Below are 15,118 nucleotides of genomic sequence, written 5' to 3' on the forward strand. Positions count from 1 at the left end.
TATGTCCTTATAATGTTTGTAATGTATTGTATTGAGTTTAAATTTAACCGTTATTATTGCGTTCATAAACGTAGTTGCACTGATGAGAATTTAATATTCGAAAACGCGTTCTGCAACACTGTTTTTTTTTTTTGCACTCTGCAATGCTTGATGCAGATTTATCTGTAGATTTCCATCACGCATTGAAGCGGTGATCTGATAATGAAATTTTCTACGGTTCGAGGAAAAGTTTTCTCTGCTTATAAAACGTTGAATGGTAGTTTAATTAATTATTTCTGGAAGTTCCTTGGTTTCTTATTATCTGAATTCAAAATTTTCCATAAAATTTAAAAGAAAATAAATCAGTAATATCTTCGTGAGAGAAGTGCTCGGTAGGCTAGCTACTTTGTTTTAGCGTTGCAAATCGGTTTTGAATTCAATATAATTTGGTAAGTTATTGTCCAATTCTAGAAGAAAATACTTCTGAAACTGTTTGAACAGATTTGACAAATGGTTAATAACTAAAGGCTTAATAACGTTTGATTTTACATCATTGTTAACTAAAAACTTTTCAGTAAATGAGACCATTTCAAATGAATCATTTTCAACTTTTTGTTTCCAGATGTTTAATGTGTTGATGAACGGTTTAATTTTAGATTTCAATGTAAAAACATAGATGTTTTCTTTATGGAGGGACAAGTTAAGTTCGTTCAGTTTTTCAAACAAATCTGATAAATAGCATGATTTCAAGAACCAGATGTCATTGTGAAAATGGTGGGCAAAGTCTGTATTTTTTTTCGTTAGAAAAATCACTACTTCAATTTTCAACACTAATAATAATCTTTTTAGCATCAAATTTTAAAAGCCATCTTACTTCACATCGCAATAAAAGGATTTTAAATTCTGATTCAGTTTTACCACATCAATTTGCGAACATACGCGTACTGAGTGCGTGACTCTCAATACAGTTACAGTACCTAATAACTTGCACAGAAATGTTAATATTCAGTACTTTGAGTAAAATTGGTACACTCTCTGCGACCCCTGAAGTTCGTTACGCGACCCCTTGCGGGGTCGCGACCCCCAGTTTGGGAAGCCCTGGGCTAGGCTATATAGGCAGGTGAGTGTCCTTGATTGTTCATGCCCCGCGTCCGGGGAGATAGGCTTGACACTCAAAAAAACCATAATAATAATAATAGAATAGCGGTAAGCGGCGCGTGCGCGAAGATTGTACTAGCTAGACAAAGATGGCGTTTATGAGAGTAATGTCTTTGAGGACCAGTTATGCTATACAGTTCAAGCATGTTGAGTTCGAGACTATGACAAGCAGTGCTGATGAGCAGTTCAGTCTATGTCTGTTGACAGATGATGAGCACGACATGGGAGTGGCCAGCTTGTAAGGTCGCAAGCTGTAAAGCAGACGTTTTGAGCAGCTGGATGCTGGATAGACAGTGCAACTGTGGTGCACGTCGGTGTGTCGCAAGCAGCAGTGCTTCTTGTGTGAAGAAGGCTTGAGTGCGTAACAATGCAACTACGCGTGGTGTCGCAATGTAGCAGTGGACATGGGATTGACCATGTTGAAAGGTAACGATGCAGCTTCGGTGCATGTTGGCGACTATGAGGTTAGCCGAGTTGACGTCGTCTGCGCAGGGCTTCTTTAAGTAAAGGCATCTCTGAATAGAGGCATCTCGCATGGAGGTAAGTTGATGAGAGTCACCGTGTGGTGGCGATAGAGGACTCTGTCGTGTCATCCGTCGTAGTGCTGTCAGTCTCTCAATGTCTCTTGAGGTCTCTCAATGTCTCTCGCATCTCGTCGTAGCAGCAACCATGTCGCGAGGTGGCGCTTCTGCAAAAACGATACAGAGTAGCATCCGCAAGGTACATGTAATAAGTAAGGTACGTACACGGTAGTATAACACAATAACAAAATATAGCATAAAATTGTTGAAACCACTAGGCGACATGATTTCATTATGGCGGCAGATGCCAGCTTATACGTGAAGCTGTTAAAATGCGAGAACAGGCGAGAAATAAAGTTACCCTTGTGTAAGTTGGGCTTGTGGGGTTTCTCCCCCGTTTTCCTGTGTGGTTTGACGCTGGGATTGTCTGCGCTGTTGTAATTTACCAACAGATGATCGCAGGCTTTTAGCGATGGCAGGAAGATAATACTTTAGCGCTATGATAGTAAGAACAGCACTCCAAAAGAAGGATAAAAACAACAATACGACTAGCAATGTATTAATAAATGGGCTTGTAATAGAAGAAAAAATTTGAAAAAAAACATTTGACATCACTTGGCTAAGTGTCGATGACACGAATTGCATATCTGCGCTGTCGTCGCCATCAATGTTGGACTGTAAGAAATCGTAAATGCGTTCATTGCCAAGTTGGGAAGCACTGATAGCGATCAGGATTGATTGCAAATCTTCGAAACCGTAATTTGACTGGTTGTATAGGGATTCGATTTCAAGAAAATCTGGGGAGTCAACCGGCTGAGTTAACGGTGCAAGGTGGGCTTGAAGCAACTTAATCTTTTTGTGGATGTGTGTTAGTGAATAGTTTTCGTAAAGGTAAAATGCCTCACCGATGCGGAACGTAAGAATCTTTCCAGGCATGTATTTTTCTAGAAGGTGGACTCCAGGGTAAGCATTTCCGTCTCTCATGACTTGACCGGTCTCCTTGGAGCCATTGTTTAAAAATTCTATTAGGGGACGTTGAGAGTAATAATTACCATATCGCAAGCTGGGAAGAATAGTGCCGTTTATTCTAATGCACAAAATTTTTGTAATTAAATCTCCCTGGGTAATAGCGGCATGTGTTCCACCTAACAGGGCAGAAAGTGATTCACCTGGATATTGTTTTGAAATAAGATGATACAAAGTGGTGAAGAGGGATTGAATTTGGCATTCTAGAAAGTGAATCTCGTTGGTTTGTTTTTGAAGAAATTCGGTGATAGTGTCAGACGCTTCCTGTAGCAGGCGAGTGGGGACCAAGCCTAGTTTTTTTCTAGTTATTGAGTTAGCATTTTTTATTGTTTTTCTCATAGTGTCGTGAAATTCAATGGAAGAAATATTAGTACAATTAAGCGGTTTTAATATTAAGCCAGCTACGTCACACAGCGCATTTTTTCCATAACAAGAGGAGGTTTTTGGAGGACACTTCGCCTGTTGATGAAGACTAATTCCCAGATCTTTAACTTCTATACGGTATGGTTGTAACGATTCGGAGTGGAAATGCATCAATAGAGTATGATTACCCATTAGTGTTGTGTTTGGACGGTGTATGCGTGGTGGGACAATCCAAACGAATCGTCTGGATCCGACAGTACAAGAACCCCGATTAATATTACATTTAGACATTGTAGCTAAGGTATTAAATATGGTGTTTGTTAATGGGTCGTAACGGGCTTTGGTTTGAGTAACTACTGAATTTAAAGTCTTCCCCTCGGTAGTGGTAGGCCATTTGTATTCTAATTTAACTGGGTTATGGGTGCCCCACAGAGATTGTTTATGTGAGCCTATATTGGTAGCGTGATGTGCTTTTGTCCAATACCAGCAGCTACTACTAGATGGCGGTGTTACTGATTTTGTAGTCTGATGATGGGTTTGCGCTCCGAAAAGATAGTGCGTGGTTGACCATGTTGTTTCAAAGATTTGACACGAGTGAACAGATAGCGGGACATAAGCTGCAGACGGATTATATACTTCAGAAATACAGCTGTGTACTGAATTATGTTGATGTTTGATGCATCGTATCGGTTTTTCTATAAAATATTCAGCTTCTGTCAATTGAGGTCTGCACAATTGAATTTCTATTTCCTGTGATTGGCCAAGTGCCAAAAAACAGAGGCCCAGTAATGTATAGACATACATCATGCAACGTAATCACTTAACTTTGCAGGTCTGTAAATGACTCTTCCTCTGCGGCTGACGTGTACTGGTAGTTTCGATGGGCGTGGAGAGTGTTGTTTGTCGTTGCGTTCCGTGGATGAAGACGTGACGTTTGTCTTCGTTGTTCCAACGTTTGGCGTGAGCGAGTTGGATTGTGCGGAGTTTTCTGCAAAGGAATCGAGTGTAATTAAGTTTGCTAGCCCAATTAATTGATTGTCGTCGTCTGACATTTCCTCGTTTCTGTTTTCTTCCAACAGATGTTGTGGGAGTCTGGCTGCTTTTAATCGGTCAATTGATACCGAATCAGATTTACCGTTTATTGCTAAAACGAAATACTTTGATTTTTTTTCTAATACAAAATAGGGTCCTCTATACGGCGGTACTAACGTCCCTGCCTGCAGGTCGGTTCGTACAAAAACGTGCGTGGACTGCCAAAGTGCGTTGTCGATGTATGGTTTCCTTGACGTGTTATGGTGGCGTGTCGCAGTGTACCTTAAATTTGACATAATTTGCGATAGTTCAGCGGCATAATCTGATTCTTTGTGTGGTGGCGCTATTTCGTCAAAAAATTCACCTGGCAGCCTTAATTGTGTGCCGTACAGCATTTCTGCTGACGAACATTTTAGATCTTCTTTCACAGAAGACCTGATGCCTAGCAGATTTAAGGCTAGATGGGGGAACCAATTAGGGGTGTCTGAGCATGCTTTTAAAGAGGCTTTTAGTTGCCTATGGAATCTTTCTACCATGCCATTCGCAATTGGGTGGTAGGCGCAAGTTGTTGAATTTTTCGCTCCTATTTTTTTACACATTTCTTGCCACACGTGAGATGTGAATTGTGCGCCTCGGTCTGTTGTTACAATGGCAGGGCAGCCATAACGGGCGACCCAGCCCAAGAGGAAATGATCAGTAACTGTAGAGGCTTGTATGTCTCTTAGAGGTATTGCTTCGACGAAGCGGGAAAATCTGCAAATGCATGTTAATAAATAGCGGTAGCCATGGCTTTCGGGAAGAGGGCCGACGATATCTACATGTACGTGCTGGAATCGTTCTTTCGGCTGCTCAAAGCTTTGAAGTAGTGCTACATTGTGACGCGTTATTTTCGAGCGTTGACAAGGGATGCAGGAGTTGCATCGCAGCTTGACAAAATTGCTCAATCCAGGCCATATAAAACGACGAGATATCAAGTCTTTGGTTGCTTGAAATCCTGGGTGCGACAAGTTGTGATAAATATCAAAAACCAGTTGTCGGTGAGGCGTTGGTACGAGTGGGCGGAAGTTTCCTAAACTGACGTCACCTTTCAGTACAATATTGGTGCCTGATAACGCCCTGTCTTCTATCACCATGTTGTTATGCGACTTGTTGAGAAGTTGACTTATAGAGGGGTCTGTGAGTTGGTCCTTTGCCATTTCTACATAGTTAAGCTCTCCCTCTGGTAATTGAAGTGAGTTAATCTCTATGTGTGATAGTAGGTCAGCGACGTGATTGTCTTCGCCTGGAAGATATTTAATCTCAGAAGCGAATTGGGAAATAAAATCATAATGGCGAACTTGTCTCGGGGTCATTGTGTTTGGCGGTCGGTGGAATCCAAACGTTAGGGGTTTGTGATCAGTAAAAATTGTAACTGATCTGCCCTCGACATCATTTTGAAAATATTTAACGGCGAGGTAAATGGCCAACAGTTCGCGGTCATACGTACTGTAGCGCTTTTGTGCGGGAGATAGATTTTTGCTAAAATATCCGAGGGGTTCGCATGCCCCGGCTTCATTTACTTGCTGTAATACAGCGCCAACGGCGACGTTAGAAGCGTCGGTGTTTAGTTGTAGTTCCGCGCCGTGGATTGGATGGGATAGAGCCGTAGCGTTAGAAAGCTTTATTTTTACGTCTTCAAACGCTCGCTTGCCTTGGTTAGTCCAAGGGACAGCTTTTTTGCACTTTTTTGGGTGATTACCCAGGTAGTTGTTGAGCTCTCTAAGAGTGCTGGAGCAGTTAGGAATAAACTAGCGGTAAAAATTCAAACAACCTAGAAATTTACGCAGCTCGGTGATAGTTTGCGGCAGAGGCGTATTTCGGATTGCTGCTGTCTTATCATTTAAAGGCGAAATGCCTTCTTTGGAAATGTGATGGCCAAGAAAGTCGAGTTCTGTTACGCCAAACACGCTTTTCTCAGAATTTATGTTTAGACCATATTCATTTAGGCTCTCAAACAATTTTTTTAAGTGGCAAAAATGGTCGTCGTGCGATTTGGAAGCGATTAAGATATCGTCTATATAGGGAAAGCAAAATTGCAGTTTTTCTGTTACCTCATTTATCAGTCTTTGAAACACTGAAGGGCAATTTTTGAAGCCAAATGGGGCGCGGTTGTAAGCAAAAGAACCTAAAGGCGTGCATATTGTTGTTTTCTCAATAGAGTCGGGGGCCACTGGAATTTGAAAAAATGCGTTTGTTAAGTCAATTTTAGAAAAAACCGTGCAACCACGTAAATTGTTGCGAAAGTCTTGCAAGTTTCTCAAGGGGTATCTGTCTGGTTTTGTAATGTTATTTATTCTTCGGACATCGGAACATATACGTATTTTTCCATTTGCTTTTGTGACCACATGAATTGGAGAAGCCCAACTAGACCCAGAGATTGGAAAAATGACTCCTTTCTCTTGGAGGCGAATTAATTCTGCTCGAACCTTTTCGAGCATTTCTGGGTGAAGTCTGCGTGGCTTGCTAAAAATTGGTTGCGAGTCATTCGTAATAATATGCAATCTGTGTCGATGCTTTACTGCTTTCGTACAATCGAATTCGGCTGTTAGCGCAGGAAATTCTGCCAATAGGGTGTTATAAGTATCTGCGTGTGAAGGGTTTGCGTTACGTGAAACGTGATTTACTGAAAAAGTTTTGATAGAGTTACGTGCTAATTTTTTGTTAGCGATGTCAACGGTTATTTCGTTCGCCTTCAGAAAGTCGCAACCTAAAATTCCTTTATTGATATTGCACAAGTAGAAGGTTTGGTTGAAAGTTTTCTGCAGTCCGATATCTATTTTTGCTTGAATCAATCCATAGCATTTGATGCTTGGTCTACCAGTTACGTCGCTAAAGTGCATGATTGGTTTACGCTTAGTTTGACGGCTGTTGACTGGCAGAATTGACACTTCCGAACCGGTGTCGATTAGAAACGTAGACCCTGTATTTTTGTCGATAACATGTAGTAGGTTTGTGTAGTTTTCACAATTTTCCTTCCCAACAACCCTACTTATTGTTGGGTAAGTTGCGCGTTTTTTGGAAAGGGACAGTTGCCTTCGCATTTTCTTGCTCTGTGACCGAAGCGAGCGTGGTAAAAACACGGTTGTCTCGGATTAAATTGCGCCCTAAAACCGCTTTGATTTGGCGAAAAGTTAGATCGATTCCCGTTCTGTTGGGAAAACTGCCGATTCCAAACCCTAGGTTTAGGTTGGGAAAGCGTATTTCGGTAAGGGGGTTGGAACGGTTGTCTCGGAGACCAATGTGAGAAAGAAGCGCGCGGGTTATTGCTTGCAACGTTGTGGTACGGAGGCGTATGAGTTGTGCGCTCTTGAAAATTTACCATTGTCTCCAATTTTTTTGTCAAAGTTAAAAGTTGTTGCTGAAGATGATCATTTATCAGACCTTGACGAAGGTTTTCCGCGTTCGACAGGTTGTCTTGACCACAGGCGTCGTTGTTTTGTTTAATTAGAAATATACTGTCTGCGATTTCCGCCAGTTGATCGACTGTTTTTTCTTGTAAATGCCCTGCCAAGGCGACGCGTACGTGACTAGGCATTTTTTGAATGAAAAGATTTAAAAGTAAATTTTCGAAATCCCTACCGAAGTATCCAATCTGCCTAACGAGCGTTTTCATCTCGCCTAGGAGGGTGGAAGGTTTTTTATTTTCTAATTTCAGGTCGGTCAGCAGCAACTGCAGCTTTGACGCTGCAGTTTGTTCATAGTGTTTAATCAGTGTTTTTTTTAGTTTAGTGTAGGGATGTGCATCTACGTCGTCAAAGATGTGGTGCACCAACGCAACCTGCTCCTCGTCAAGAAATTCTAAGGCGTTAGTGAATAGATGTTCTTCATTGGCTATATGGCTCGCTGCTGCTTTTGCCTCCAGCATTTTGAACCACAGTTCCGGTTGATTTTTGTAAAATTTCGGGAGAGTTATTTTTTTGTCTTGCATTAGCCAAATACAGCGACGGGTCATTTCTAGAAGTAGCAAATGTTTCGTTTTCTGTATTAAAAAATGCGTTGTTAAGCGTGGCGTTTGGGGGTTGAATCGCGGTCTGCGACATCGGTGACGGATCGTGATTTTCCCGGCCTGATTCCGGTGAGCTGGTTGTCGCGTTTTCGTTGTTCATATCCGTGTTTGCTGCCGAGTTACGCGGTTGGGCGCTTAGTACAACAGCGGTCGTAGGCAAATTAGTAGGTGAATTTAAAAAAGATGTAGTTGCGCTTTCTGAGGAAAAAGATGTCGAATTTTCAGGCGTTCGAGGTAAAATTGATGTGTTTTCTACTACCGTGACTGGGTCAGACTGGTGTCTCGTTCTTTGGCGGACGAATGGGAAAAATTTGGTAGTTGCTTTTAAAAAAGTGGACATTGAAGATAAATAGCCTAAATATAAAATATCAATACGTTACCTTTCTTTTGGTTCCTCTTTTAGCCTATGCGTCTTTGTTTCATGCACAATTAGTTACTTACTTACAAGAAAAATTCTTCCCAAGCAGAAAGATTAGCCATGAACGATTTGGCATGTAAGCTCTGCCACAATTTCTATTTCTAACTTAAAAATGCACGAACTCATCAATCTTTTAAAACCTGTTAGGCCTACACTTCGCCTTTGGACGAGCCCCCAGTGTAGGGTTTTTACGATCCCGGACGAGCCCCCAGTGTAGGGATTTTACCTAACTTACTGTCGTAATTTGTTTATAAAAATAAAAGGATAATTTAAAGGATATTGAGGCTCTCTGTCTCTAATTAAAAGGATAATAAAAAGGATAATTTAGGCTTCTGCCTGTCTAGTCTAGGGGTATGACTTCCTACAAAAAAGCAAACGAATTAAATAGAATGAATCATTTTTTATTAAATCAAAGTTTCAAATTTGCTATTCGGGAATTGAAAAATATCTCTAATCAATATAATTTAGTGCGACCGGTGTCAGAAGAGTGACATTCCCCAGTCGTGAATTTAACCTTCTTGTTCTAAAGTTCAGTCCGTTCGTTTTGCTAGTCAAATTTCGAATTCCAAGTCTGAGTGTCTGCATTTTTCAATTCCCCGCTTATATCATAATATCCCGGTAGAGCCTTTTCATGAATAATAGCTATCGTAAGAATCAAGGGAAACGCTATACCGGTTTCATAGTTATGTCGCTTTGGAAATACAGATGTGTTGAGCTAGATTCTGTGTGAGTGGCGTTTGTCACAGGAAGCTTGACTTATGTTCTATGAGAACGTTAGGTTTTGAATTTGCAGCATTGAAATGCATTTTGCAATACTGATAATTTTCGGTTAAATGTTAAAATATAAATTTGTTATTTAAAAACATGGTACATGTTACAACTGCTTGTGACTGCCTGTGAAGAACGTTAAGGACTGCTTGAGCAACGCACGTTAAGGACTGCTCTCCATTCAGCGGCATCTAATGGATGGAATAGTTCCCCGACAACAAGACTTCAACAATCGGAAACTTCACTCTGTCAATCTCGGTGACCGGGCCTGCGTCAGTGATGCAAAGCCTCTACAAGTATGCGAAACTGCCAGGATTAAGCTCTGCAAGAAGCTTTCCCAGTCCGAGGATAAAGATTCAATCAATCAATGTGAAAATATATTTAAAAATTGGCTTAAATACAACGAGCTTTAGGTGTGAAAATGCCATACGTAACTACAATTACTGCCAGTTTCGGTGACAGGCCTGTTGTCAATGCATCCACTAGCGTGCAAAAAACTGCCAGGATTGTTCTTTTTGAGATGCTGTTTTAAGTCTGAAAATAAATCTTTAAGTTATGCTATTCAACAACTCGCTGAACCTGAGTATCAGAGGTAAGAAATGCTCAAAACACAAAAATTTTGAAGCACCATTTCGACGCGATTAACCACCTAATTATTTGTCGTAGTCGTCAGTAGTTGAGCCGCAAGACGTTTGCTGATCGTTGCAAAATAAAAGTTTCCGTTTCTCGGCAGTCGAGTGTAGCAAGAATTGACAGCGATAGAGACGTGTGGGCTCATCAGTATCGCACAACTTAGAATTAGTGGTGCGATCATAAGCGCCGACTTTTCAAAAAACCTTGGGGGGGCGAGAAAGGTGATGACGTCATAACCATAACGCTATTTTACTCAATTAAAATAGTCTTTGATTAAGCTTAGTGTCTTGCTTATATTGACACCAAGGTTGCAAACCGAATTTTTTAGAACCGCTGCTTGAAATGATTAGTTTTAGGCATGCGGTAGCCTACGTCTAGTCGTAAAAATTGTGATATTGTTAGCTCATAATTGGAACAGTCGGAAAACAAGCCGATTAATTTCCTTTTCGTGCGAGTGAATAACAACGATCACGACAGTGAAGTTATATATTACGAAATAAAACGCAAAAATTCACGATCTCAAGCAGAGTGGAAACCCGCTATGAGTTTTATTAGCTTCGTTTCGCTCGTTTTACTAATTACTTACCTTCAAAGCGTTAACAACGGCGAAGTGTTTTCTCTGATGTTTTTTATCGAATCCCGTGTATACTCGAGTATAGGTCGAGATGTTCGCAAGTGATTTTCACCTCAAAATAACAGGTTCAACTTATACACGGGGCCAGTGGTGGCTTCCTGAATCGGGGGGGCTGCAAGCTGGCATATCCAGGAATTGTTGGAAGGCGATATTAGACGAGCCTCGCGGGTGTGTCGCCGAAGGCGACACCCACGACGGGGGGTCTGGGGGGCCTCCCCCAGAAAACTTTTTAAGATTACATTCAATTTGGTGCATTTTGAGAGCATTCAAAAGAAATTTGGGAGTGGAATAACAGTCAAAAATGTTGCTGCAGAGCTTGAAAAGTACTAATATTTCAAATTTTTATATTCAAAATAAGTGCTAAATACAAAGGAAACTATGTTCTATGCACTTCGTCGTTTTCTCAATAGTTCGCTTAGTTTGTTGTCTGCAAATATTTATTGTCGATCGCCAGCATCGGGTACGAATGTCTATACACGATCAACAAAAAAAAAATACACAGAAACAAAAGACAAACAGAAGTACATTCACAGCAATGACGCTGAAGTAAGCAATAAATTAACGATACACGATCAACAAAAATTAAAAATACACGATCAACAAAAAAAAAATACACAGAAACAAAAGACAAACAGAAGTACATTCACAGCAATGACGCTGAAGTAAGCAATAAACATTACCCTCTCAGTGAACGTGTATCAATCGTCCATTTCAGATCATGCGATCCATATCACACAAATTAAACATGCGAAACAATATCAATTCAAAATGAAATATGACTTAATCTGTTCAAACACCCAACTATAAAAATAAATTTAAACTTTATCAATCGATGAATGTTGATATCACTTACTGTGCCATAGCAGCCATCAAGGTTAGGTAATAGGCCTATATACTTAGGTAGCCTAATACATACGGCATACAATACATAGATGATAGTGGTAGGTAGTTTTGTAGTAGTTTTTGTAATGAAGGAGGTAGTTTGAGTTGCGATAGCAGTCAGACATCATCAGAGAAGCAACAATAGAGTTTGACGATGATTCACATCTTCCAGCAAAAGAAAAAGCACATTTCCGTTGTAATGCATCAAATGTTACACAAGACTTCATGTTCACATACGCTATAATGTTTGGACAAATTGTGAATAATTCTAAATGCATTATTGAATGCAACACGCAAGTGATTAATGTCACGTTGGTGATAATTTTCCCAAAGGAGACATGCATACATTGGGGTACAAAATGAACGGAAGAGAACATTTTTAACTTCACTGGAGCTCTTGTAAAATTTTGATTTTAATTTATTAGCAAAACAGTATAATGATCGCACTTGTCGGTTTACATCCTTGTCATCACACATTGCCGTGCCAAGAAATACACCCAAATATCTGATGCTATCTACAAATTTGATTTGACTTCCGTTGAGCCGTGAAATTGGATTTAAATTTAACTTTAAGTGATTAGTTTGAAAACACATAGCAAACAACTTTTTGCAGTTAAAAACAATCTCATTACAAAGTGCATAATCTTCGCACACACGCAGTATATTGCAGCATACACGGCGCAGTATATGTAGCCGTAACTAGGCCTACATCTTTTTTGGAGCACCCTGTAGGCTATATACCCACTGCTCCAGAACTAAAAATGCTTAAAAGTTAACAATTTTTATTCTTTCCTACAAAATTATCTTTTGCCAGCTGAAGCCAGCTAGCAACTCTGCATGTATCACAAAACAGAAGGACAAAGACAAAATCTTAATTCTATCACAAGTATAAATGCCCACTGGATGGCAAGTATAAGTCATAACCATTAACCAATTAACCATTGATCTCGCTCAAGCCATAGGTCCCACATTTCATCTTTGCTACACATTACTGAGCATCACATACAAAGGACAGCTGACCTTTATTTATAGATAAATTCCATTCGGCGACTTTTTGCATTGGCAAAATGGTCAATTACCCTCTCATTGAAATCTTTGGTTTCAGTTATCAAGCTATTTTCTATTGACACCATGGGTAATGCAGAAAGTCTTTCAGTACACATGGTGCTGCGAGAAAAGGTTTTAATCCTTTTTAGTGACGAAAAGCAACGTTCTGGTTCTGCTGTTGACATTGGAGTGGTAAGTAGAATTTTAGCTAGCTCTATTACTTCAGGAAAAGTTGATTGCATTCCTTTCAGGTTTAGCAATGAAAGCAACTGCACAAGTCCACTCACTGAATGCATGTCATTTCTAGAATAGAGAACAGACAGCTCCGGTTTAAGCTTGTCTTTAACTAGCATAGGGTATGCTTCACAACATTTTTTTAAAGCTTTTTCTGGAAACTGTCTTGCATATTGTGAAGCATTTTTCAAATTAAATAAATTGCTTGCTTCAAGATGATTGGTGAACTTGAATCGTTCTTGACACTGCATTAAGACAGCATCACATACTTCTTTAGCATCAATTATTTGGGATTCAGGCATTCTCCGTGTGGGTGAAGGTGACTCATTCTCTGCAGCAATGCCTTCCCTTACTCTTTGTATTGCTGACAGAAAATTATCTTGTGAGCACTGCACTTTGAATGACTCAAGCTCCACAGACTGCAGCTGAGCAAACAGTAGGCCTATGTCCACATGAGGCATGATTTTCGAAAAGAGATCTAACCAAAACACAAATTTTGGATCTATGAGCATTCGTTTTATACCAGCAGCAGCAAAGCCAGTCACCGAAGAGTTGCTTTGTTTCAAAGTTGAGCAGCATTCTATCAATGCGTCTTTTACCTCAAATACAGCATTCACTGTCCTGCTTTTAAAATTCCATCGTGTTGCTGATGGACGAGGAATATGCCTTTGAGCAACTTAGTCCAAAGCAGCCATTCTTTGAGGAGATTTGGAGAAAAAACTTGGGATTCCTGAAAGACTGTTAAAAAATACTCTGACACTGGTATTCTGCGAAGTGGCTTTTTGCATAACCAAGTTTAGCTGGTGTGCATAACAATGGAAAAAGTGTGCATTGCTATATACTTGCTTGATTCTTGATTGCACATCATTTCTTGCACCATTCATAGCAGCAGCACCATCATAAGTTTGTGCTACAAGTTTGGATGTATTGCTCCCAAGCAAAACTTCAAGTTCCTGATTCCTAAAATAGGATTGAAGACAGAGCTTCTGCTATCTGGTTAGCAGGATTAAAAAAAAAAATCTTTCAATAGGCTTCCCATGACTTTCATACCATAGTACAATTACCATCTGTGTCTTCTCTGAGATGTCAGTAGTTTCATCACACATGATTGCTACAAACTCAGACTGTGATATTTCTTCTTTGATTTTGCTTTTGCAAAGCTCAAGAATCGTTTCTAAAAGCTCATTTTGAATAGTTTTGGATGTACCTTTGCAGAATTAAAATGATTTTGGAAGCGTGAGTCAAGATTGGAAGCAAAATCAATTAACCCCATGAACACACCAGGATTTTTTGAGCCTTAACTTTCATCATGTCCCCTTAATGGCAATTCAAATTTGCCACAAAATTTTATGCAATCTATAATCTTTGACAATACTGTTCTGTTCTTCTTCATTATGTTTAGTAATGAAGAGTTGATATTCAGAATCTATAAGTGTAGCAATATTAACTCTGCCAAGCACTGAAAGGCTCAAAGTATTGTTCATGTGGAAAGTTGATCTACTATGCTTCTGTGTCTTTCCACTTAGATGTTTCAGGTCTTTCACACCTACTTTGATCCAGGAATGTTCTTGATCTCCATCAAACAGGGAAAGCAAAAGAAAGCATTTTCACTGTTGCAGCCACACAGCCAGTCACGATCATCATACACATTTCTGTTAAACTTCCTTGCATAAGGGTTACCTCTACTGGTGGATGACTGGGAAATGTCAAGGTTTAGAGTGGGTCTTCCTTGTGCTTTGATGCTAAGTTTTTCTTGTAAAGACAACTAGGAAAACCTAATTTTTTTCAATGACATTACAGAATTATCCATTGTATATAAATTGCAAAATGTTCCAATTAAAGTGTAAATTATTATAGCATAAACCTGTTAAGACAAATGAAATCATAGTCAAATTTTTTAAATGGAGGTACCGTAGATTCAGAGTCAAAATAAGAGTATCTATATATATCACTCCAGACAGATCACTGAGTGGAGACAATTATCGTTAAGTTCCTTGCCCTAGGAAATACTATAGCCTACCAACCATCAATATCATACAGTAGGCTTACCAAAGTGGTCCCTCAGCAGCATGGAGTCACATGCAAAGATCAAAACTGCGCAAAGATCAAAACCCTAACCTTATTCCTAATCCTAACTCTAACCCTTACCTTAATTAACCCTTCCTAACTTTAATCCTAACTCTGGCAATACCTGATTGTAACTATGGCAACAAATGTGTAAAAATAGCCACTTCGTAATAATAATAGGATGGAGAAAGAAAACCGGACATAAAAGAAACCCATCCTCATGCAAAAGCAGGTTTCGATGTGGCCCAGGAGAGCAAGGTGTTGAGCTCTTTCTATGGTCAGACTGCACGTCACACAGTAGCCTACGACCA

The sequence above is a fragment of the Aplidium turbinatum genome, chromosome 8, assembly GCF_918807975.1.
Source record: "Aplidium turbinatum chromosome 8, kaAplTurb1.1, whole genome shotgun sequence".
NCBI classification, from domain to species: domain Eukaryota; kingdom Metazoa; phylum Chordata; class Ascidiacea; order Aplousobranchia; family Polyclinidae; genus Aplidium; species Aplidium turbinatum.